Source organism: Hyalella azteca, unplaced genomic scaffold (genome assembly GCF_000764305.2).
Source record: "Hyalella azteca isolate HAZT.00-mixed unplaced genomic scaffold, Hazt_2.0.2 contig13709, whole genome shotgun sequence".
Classification (NCBI taxonomy): Eukaryota; Metazoa; Arthropoda; class Malacostraca; order Amphipoda; family Hyalellidae; genus Hyalella; species Hyalella azteca.
In genome coordinates this window covers 428190-436969 of record NW_025943621.1, presented here as the reverse complement: position 1 = coordinate 436969, position 8780 = coordinate 428190, and the positions used below count along the sequence as shown (strand labels likewise).

Here is an 8780-nt window from a genome sequence, read left to right as displayed (position 1 = left end):
GTGTTCATCAACACTCATAGATCGCGAACGAGTCGCTTCTCATCGATTTTCGAGTTGTCAGGTGCCAGGTAGCGGTGCTCCATTCCAGCTCTTCTGGTTCTTCTGTACCTAAAAACCTCAAACTTGGTTCCGTTGAACTGCATGTTGTTCACTTGGGCCAGGTCATATATGGCAGAGAGGTCTTCATGCAACCTTTCGCAGTCCCTCCTGTCCGTTATAGTCATTAGTACCCTGGTGTCATCCACGAATGACGATATAGAGGCGTGGTTCACTGCCACGTCTATGTCGGCGATATGTATGAGGAAAAGGATTGGAGAGGAGTACCGTCGTTCCCTGTGGTACTGCACTCTTCACCCTAGCCTCTATCGATCTCGAGCCTCCAACGACAGCTTCTTTCAATGACAGACAGCATTCTTTCTGTTAGGAAGCTATGGATCCATGCCAGCAATTCACCTCCAACCCCCAGTAGTCTTACTTTTCTGAAGAGCACTCCATGTTTAACTTTGCCAAACGCTTTTGCAAAGTCCAAATACACCGCTTCCACCTAGGCCCACTCTTCCAGCATGGCAAGGATTTGGTGGTGATGCTCAAATAACTGAGACAAACAGAGGCGATTTCGTCTAAACCCGTGTTGCCTTCTGTTGAAAAGGTCAGTTTCCTCCATGTACTGCACCAACCTTCTGGCAACAACCTTCTCAAATACTTTGATTACGTGTGATGTTAATGAAACCGGCCTGTAATTATGGGGTTTGTCTCTCGCACATCCTTCGTAGATTGGGATTATTAGCCCTAATTTTAGGTAACTAGGAACGTTTCCTTCTCTCACTGATGTTTTCCAGAGTAAAGTCAGAGGGACCTTCAGTGCACCGACACATTTTTTCAGTAACACGGCAGGAGCCCCATCTGGCCCGGGAGCCAAATAGGTAGATAATTCTTGGATGCTCTTCTCTAGTTCCGGGGCTTCAAACCAAATGTTCATCAGCATTCCCCCCCTGGAGGTCTTGAATGACTCCAATTCCGTTCTCCTGTCTTGAGTGTCGGGGTTTGCTGAATACTTTTTCAAACTGCGCTCCTAGCAGTTCGCACATGCCCTGGTTTTCTCCAATAAGGACATTTTTATTTTTCAGAGGCCCCACTGATGCTCTAATTTTGGTCTTTGACTAGGCATATTTGTAGAAATATTTTGGATTCTCCCGAATAGCAGCCACCGCTTGCACCTCCGCAACTTATTCAGCCTCGTGCGAGTCCTGCAACTGTCATTCAGTGTCCTCAATTTTCTCCTTGACATGTTTCAGCCTCTGCCTCTCCATATTCCAGGAGGCGGCCGCTCTCTGGTTGTCTCGTTCGTTTTCTCATGAGGATCCGTCTGTCCCTCGGAATAATGTGCCGTTCGTGTGTCGTTCTTCCCGGCGTGTGGCGCGTGCATACCTGCAGTAATAATTCGCACAGCTTGTATATTGCTTCGGCGTTTAACTCCAGGAACTCAGATCTCCAGTCAATTTCGAGGAGTTCGTTCCCAATGGCCTCCCAGTCTGTTCTTCGATGATGAAAATTTAGCATAGCCAGGCCCCCTCGAGATGTAGGTCTGGGCTGGTTTCCAATCCAATTGATGTTTCGACTACCACTAGTCGATGGTCTCCTCAATCCGAATATCAGCAACCAATTCTTCATTGCTAGTGAAGAATAGATCCAGGATATTGTGTTCTCATGTTGGCACAAGTACCTGTTGACTTAGCAGGTGCTCCCTAGTGAATCGAAGTAGTTAATTGTGTTCACTGGGTTCCGTCCTGATCTCTGCTCCCTACACAGTCCAAGTGTGGCCATCGTATGCGTGGTAGGTTAATAGCTCCCTCATCCACAATGTTTGGGGAAGGTTCACTCAAGTTGGCCACCTGTTTCTATTCTCTCATGCGTTTCATTGAATTTTTCCGGCGGGCAGTCAGGCAGTCGGTATACGATGGCTATGCACAATTGGAGATGGGAGATGTATAGTATTATAACATGGTCCACATATCCACTGGAGCCTAAATTCAGAGGAACTGTTTTTGCCGCGAGGAAGTTTCTGAGGAAGACTATAACGCCTCCTCTTTTCCTTCCTTTTCTTTTCGGTCTAATCGGTAATGTTGAAACCCTCTCATTTCGCGTTCTTCATCTTGGATATCCTCTTTTAGATGTGACTCGGTTAAGGCAAGCACGATTATTCCCTCTGTCTCAGCAATTTCTTTAAGTACGCCGATCTTGTGGCATTTCCTTCTTGGGAAGAGGCCCTCTATTTGGCCAGACTCTTTCTTTACGGTCTTAGTTGCTGCAACACGTACTGCATCGCGATGGGTCTCTGGCTCAGCAGCTATTGCATTTGTTGCTGTAATTTTTGCTGTTGTTCGCGCAGTGTCAACAGCTGTTGCATTTTTTGCTGAATCTGATCTAATTGCTTTTGCAGGCCTAAAAATTACTACGACGGATATCGAGTTCTCTGTGTTGTTCTCCACTCCGTTAGAATGTGGTGTCCGGTGTGTTAATTATTGGGACAGCCCTGTTGTACGTCTTATTACGATAGATTCGCCCTTCCCAGAACTGTTTTTTAACAAATGCATTTTCTGAAATTTTGAGTTTGGGAGTAGAATGTATCTGGTGTTCCGAGGATGAAGTAAAAAAGTCCCGTCTCCCTTTGTCATCATTTCCCGCCTGCGGGTCGAGTCTAAGGTGATGAAACCGACAGTTGTCTTGCTTGCAAGCGATATATATTTTTATAGTATTCCAGCACAACAACGGCTGGTAGAATGGGCAGTATTTCACATTTTTGCATCCACTCTGGTTTTTGCTTCCAAATGGTGAAAATTTGTGACAAATCTAAGGGTGAGGATACCTACAGCTCAATCCTTTATTCTCCCGATCGCAATTTCCCTGAAAATACCTCCAGCAGGTGTTTCTTACCAGGCGGAATAGTAGGGTAAGAAGAGGCATTTAAATGAGATTTAAATTTTGAAATCTCATTCAAATGAGAGGCATTTAAGAGGCATTTAAACGACCTGTGGGAGTGAGTGTGGAGCGGGAGAGGGGAAGGGCCACCCCTTCCCCATCCTTCTCCAGGCTGCGGTCAAGGAGTAGAGTGCGAGTAAGTGTAAAGGGAGGCAGGGTAAGATTTCGGACAGCGGTGGGGCAGAGGGAGTAGAGAGCGGCAACACCTGTGCACGCCGGCCGAGGGAAGCGATCGCGTTAGGCATATTTTGAATTGCTTCACTCCCTAGATCTCCATGCACAACTTCGGTCCATTCCTTGAACCACTCCTCATTCTTTACACATTATCAGTAGATGAATGACGCTCTCGTCTTTACTTATCTAGCAAGTTGGAATACTAGTAACAGGGAGCATTCAAAGTGACAGAACAGGCTGCAAGAATTACATCGCAGCGCAAATGTACCGAAAAAAAGTTCTTGCATTCAATTCATTCTCCATATGGTTGGCTTGTACAAGCTTTGGCTGCCATTTTTACTGCTCGCAATACTGATCTCTGAAATGCTCTCTTACTATCTCATTCAAGAGTTCACTGAACTTATTCAGTGGTCAAAATTTGCGTTATTCACTCACAAATTTGTCAGATATAATGAAATCTAAACACTTCACAGAGAAGAGAAAATTTTGCAAAATGATTCTTAAAATCCATTTTGTTCTCTATTCACACTCTTTACTGACTTCATACTGAATTTCAGACTTTTTACTGAAACACTGCCACCAACAGGCAATAGGAGAAGTCAACTCAGGACCAAATAGAATCAAATAGTAAAGTCAAATCAATAATCAATTAGTATCGAGCGAATAATAAGTGGAGCGGCTACCAGCCCCACTCAGGGTGAGTTCTTTATCTCACATATCTTGGTTATTGGCTTCATTTTAATACTCTGGAGATGTTGGAGTACTTCAAACCCCGTGCGGTCTTGGTATTTGAATCGGAAGCCAATTTATTATTCGCTCGGTTGTACATTTTATATAAATTCAGGGTATTCTGGCGGTAAATTGGTCGGAATTTTATTTCAATTAGGCGTGAAGTTTCACTACAAATTATTGCATTCAGTTTTGTAGAATAACGGAACTTCTCTGCTGCCAGGTGAAGAGCTTTATTTTTTGTAGAAGAAATTGCAGTCGTGTGTATAGTTTTATGGAAGTTCTGCGTTGTCAGGTGTATAGTTTTATGGAAGTTCCGTGTAGTCAGGTGTAAAGTTTTATGAATGTTTTTTGAAGTCGGGTGTATAGTTTTATGGAAGTTCTATGCAGTAAATGATAGAGTTTTATGGAAGTTCTGTGCAGTCAATGGTAGAGTTTTATGGAAGTTCTGTGCAGTCAATGGTAGAGTTTTATGGAAGTTCTGTGCAGTCAGGTGTAGAGTATTGTTATCATGGCAGGATGAACCAAGTTTTTCAAATTCGGTAAGGAAATTGATTTGAACATTTGAATTCACTGAAGAATTTTCTTGGCGCAAACTTATATGCAATCATCAGTTAAGGACAAATCTGTCAACTGACTTATTTTACTAATTCGATTCCTGTAACTTAGCAGACAGAGAGAGCTGTGTATACTCAGAACAATGCGGGATGTTGAAGGTTACAAGGTCCTTGCATCCCCAGATCCATCCGATCTGCGAAATAACTTGAAAAGATTTAGTCGCAAACATAACTTTAAATTTATCATATGTTTGATATTTATTGGAGCTTCAGTATACGTGATGGCAAACTATGATGTGAAATTTTCGGCTTCTGGTATGGACATGGGTTGTTTGGATTCTGAGCTGAGCAGGATTCACCAGAAACGTGCCAGACAATTGCAGCCATTTTCCTTGACTTCAAGCTTGAATCATTCGATTGAAATAGGCAATGTAAATCCTAAATGTGATTTGCCGTGGTGGGATGGTGCTCTCGACAACTGTTGGGCAATTCAAGAACAATTTATTGCTCAGAAAAACAAATCGCGAAGCCATTGCGGCAAGAGGGCAGACTTCGCTGGGCCCAATCAAAAAGTCCTCTCCTACTGCGTATATGGAAATTATTCAAAGTACGCGTCTGGATTTCCCAGCATTTTAGACGCCGTAAGGAAATGGTACCCGGGGTGGCTGGTTCGGCTGTACACTGAACCTTCCATGTACGTCAACGAACTCAGACCTCTCATGCTGCAGCACCCATACTTGTACTTGTGCGACGTGAGCCACTTACCAGGCGACATCCCTGACGCCCGCGTGCCAGATTCCATGCTGTGGAGAGTAGCAGTCTTGGGTGACGAGACGGTCGACGTGTTCCTGGCTCGAGATATAGACGCAGAGGTGAGCTGAAGTTTGTAGCGGGTGTTTGTCGACATTGAAATCATTCTCAAGTTTCAAGTAGTTGCTTACAGTCTTCAAAGCTGCTTCTGTACCTGACAAAAAACATTCAAAATAAAAATTGTGGGTGGTGCACCGATGGTTATATTGTTTGGTAGCGTTTATCGACGATGATTTCTATAGGGTCTGGTTCATTAATGGCGCAGTGCAGGCAAATTCCTTTATTCTTACTTGTAAGCCACCGACAATCGTTCGCCGAAACTGCGCAGTGCACGAAGGAGTATGCCACTGTAATTTGTCCGACATAGAGTATTTTCTTAGGTTGCGGTTCATTCATGGCCAGTGATAAATCATGAATTAATTTAAATGAAGTTCTTCAAAATTTATTTTGCCTCGAGTAGGTATAATTAGGTCCGAATGTAACTGAGTCGGTAGAAAGGCGTTTACATAATTTTCGAGCTCAAGTGAAGCCACTAGACACTTGCCACAAACAGCTGTTCCCCGTTGCTGTTAAACTCTTGCTGATACAATGTTCATTAGACGAATTAGCATTAGATAGACGAAATTTAGACGAGGGGTAAGTTTTGACTTCACTCGAGGAGTAGCTATCGAGGGCTCATTGTTGCACCATCCGTGTCAGTGGGTAGTTATTAGTGGAAAAAAAATTTTCGGGTAGGGTGGCATTGACTGATTATAGGTGGAACATGGGTTGGACAGTGCATCGATGCGCCATCGGTGCCTCACCAATGATTTCCAACCCAGTTCTCCTAATAAATCAGCGGTGCTCAACGAATATATTTTTATTTGGGATTAAGATGTATTTTCCAGGTTAGACTTGTGCGCTGAACGCAATTCACAATAAATATGATGAAACCGCTCATAACTGGACCTTTAAGCGCATTCTCGCCGTTAATTATGCAAGCTTATTTTTTGTTAAAATTTTTTGATGGTCAACAAATAATCAGCTGCGCAGTTTGTATTTCGAAGAGAAATATCAGAGATTCCTTTCATATTCAAAATCGTTGCAGATGTTGTATCGCGAAGTGGCAGCCGTTCATGAGTTCTTGGAATCAGGTAAGATGCTGCACATAATGCGCGATCATCCATGGCATGGCGTGTCACTCCTGGGGGGAACTTACGGCGTGAACCAGGCAGCCTGCAACCGCTCACTCCTAAATCACATCCGCCGCCAAGTTTTTGACCAACGCCAAAAAATCAACGATCAGTCCGTGCTGCAAGTGAGAGAAGGAAATTAGTTTAATATAATATTTTGCCAGAAATATTGAAGTTTAATATGTTTATTATCGAGTAACTTTTTCGTCATAAGGGAAGGTATGCATGACCACGTGAATGTAGCAAGGATTGAATTTTGGGTTCACGTTTTCATTATTTTGGTTCATACCATTGCCGAAGTCATATTACACGTATGCATAAGTAACGCATCAAAGCCGAATTAGGTACAAAAATATCTTATAATTGACTTCTTAGGACTCGTTTATCGTCGAGTGACTTCTCAGAGAATCAAACCCATGTTAACTAATATCATATGCAGAAATTCACACTTATATGCTCTCAACATGACATAACTCTCTATTGGATTGACAATGAACACTTTTGACAAATAGCGATTATTCACATTCATCATCGTATAAAAAATAATTAAGCTCCTTTTTCTCTTTATGACAACGTAATTAGTTTGTACTATACTGAAGCAGGATTTCGTACTGCGCCCTCATTGGGCACAAACGTTTTGAGGCATCTGAATCATGGCACAAAATTGCACTATCAAGAGCTAAACAATGGTATAAGAAAGATTTGTGGAAATTAATTACAAGATAATATTTGAAATAAATGGAGTTTGATTGTTAAGTGTAAGAGAATAAAATCTTTGCACTGACAGATAAGGACGGCTCAATAATCATCCTGCTGTTCGTAGTATGGAACATGAATTTGATGCAAAAACTGATACCAAAATATGGTTAGCCCAGTGTTAAAGCTCAGAGTACCAAGATAGGAGAAGAGAGGTGCTGGTTCGATCCCAGCTCTGTGCGCCAGTTTCTGGTCAGAATCGGCAAGGAGGCCGGGTGGTTAAGCTTTGGAAATTTGAAGTAGTGAGTTGCGAGTTCAAGCCCGCAACAAGCTGTGGATGTTCTGAAATGTTAGGAATCGTCAACAGGTCTACGGCCAAATAAATGCTGAAAAAAAGATAAAGAGAAAAAGATCAAAGCCTAAATATTTATATTTTGATGACAGGTGATATCTAATCATAACGTGCCCCTCACTTTTTAATGCAATGTGAGCTAACAATATGGGCGATTATAGTTAGTTATTTTTCGATCCGCATTTCACATCGGATTTTTACAGTAATTAGATGAAGGTGTGCCATTTAGTACATGCAGAAAAGCCTCAGCTTATTTCGACATTTAATTATTTCCTAATAGAGCCCTAGTATGAAATAATTCAAATACATATGACTGAAAACTCTATTTACTTACCAGCAATATCTATTCCACCACTGTAACGACACCTGAAACCAGGCTAAAGTTATTTTTTTTGATCACTATTTCTATAAGGAGAAAGCCTATTTCATTGATCATTGCATAAAGTATTTTAGAAATAGGTTCAAATTAAAATCTCTGAACAGTATTCATATGTAAGTTTAATTTGTCATGCGATGGATTTTAACTGCTATCTGTTTGAATCCCAAGATGTATTTATACCCCAAGCTGGTTCACAGCTCCATCTCCCACGACAGCTATAGCTGCCAACACTTCCCCTCAACTGTGCCCTTCCCAACACAGAGAAACGCCAGCCAGTTTGTCGGCAACAGGAGGTGAGACTTGGGAAACTATTGCGTTATCATGGTCTCCATTCAGTAGTGAGAAATAGATTTTAATTAAAAGAAAATTATTACAACAAATTATTACAACTAATTATTAGTAATATTGACAATTTTAGTGAGTGTTAGTGTATCACTAATTTGATTCAAAACTTGCAGGTACAGAAGTGAATTCTCAGATGATTTGGTAAAGGATGAGTGTCCCGTTGAATGCAGGCCTCCCACACATCAGGACTGGAAATTTTGCTGAAGAGTTGTCCTTGCATGATTCAGAACACAAACTTACTTCGTTAAAGGGTAAAAAAATTGGATATATTTTCAGAGCTATTTCAATTTTGGTGTTACTTTGATACGCTCAGTATGTATAATTGTTCATTGTCAGGTAACAATTTTGATGAAGTCATGTTTAGGAGAAAATCTCAGGAGCTGCTTCAATTTCAATCTATATCTTGAGAACGTATTGCATATTTTCGCTCAGGCAAATATATTCTCAGTTTTATTGTAAGGATTTACCCTTTGGTACTGGTACTCTTGATGATTACTATTTACTACGTTTTTTACCACGTTTTTCTTGACTTAGTTTCGTGTGTGTCTGTCATCAAAAATTCAGACCTTAATTTAGAGCTCTTCTAA

At 41.6% G+C, this 8780-nt stretch overlaps 1 long non-coding RNA gene across 1 annotated transcript; it reads left to right on the top strand.

The window, feature by feature from the left end:
- The first annotated feature begins 6462 nt into the window (after positions 1–6462).
- Positions 6463–8580, top strand: LOC108664720. The gene is made up of 3 exons (XR_007157078.1): positions 6463–6546; positions 8017–8141; positions 8307–8580. It is a non-coding gene; the product is annotated as an uncharacterized LOC108664720 (long non-coding RNA).
- Positions 8581–8780: the final 200 nt, after the last annotated feature.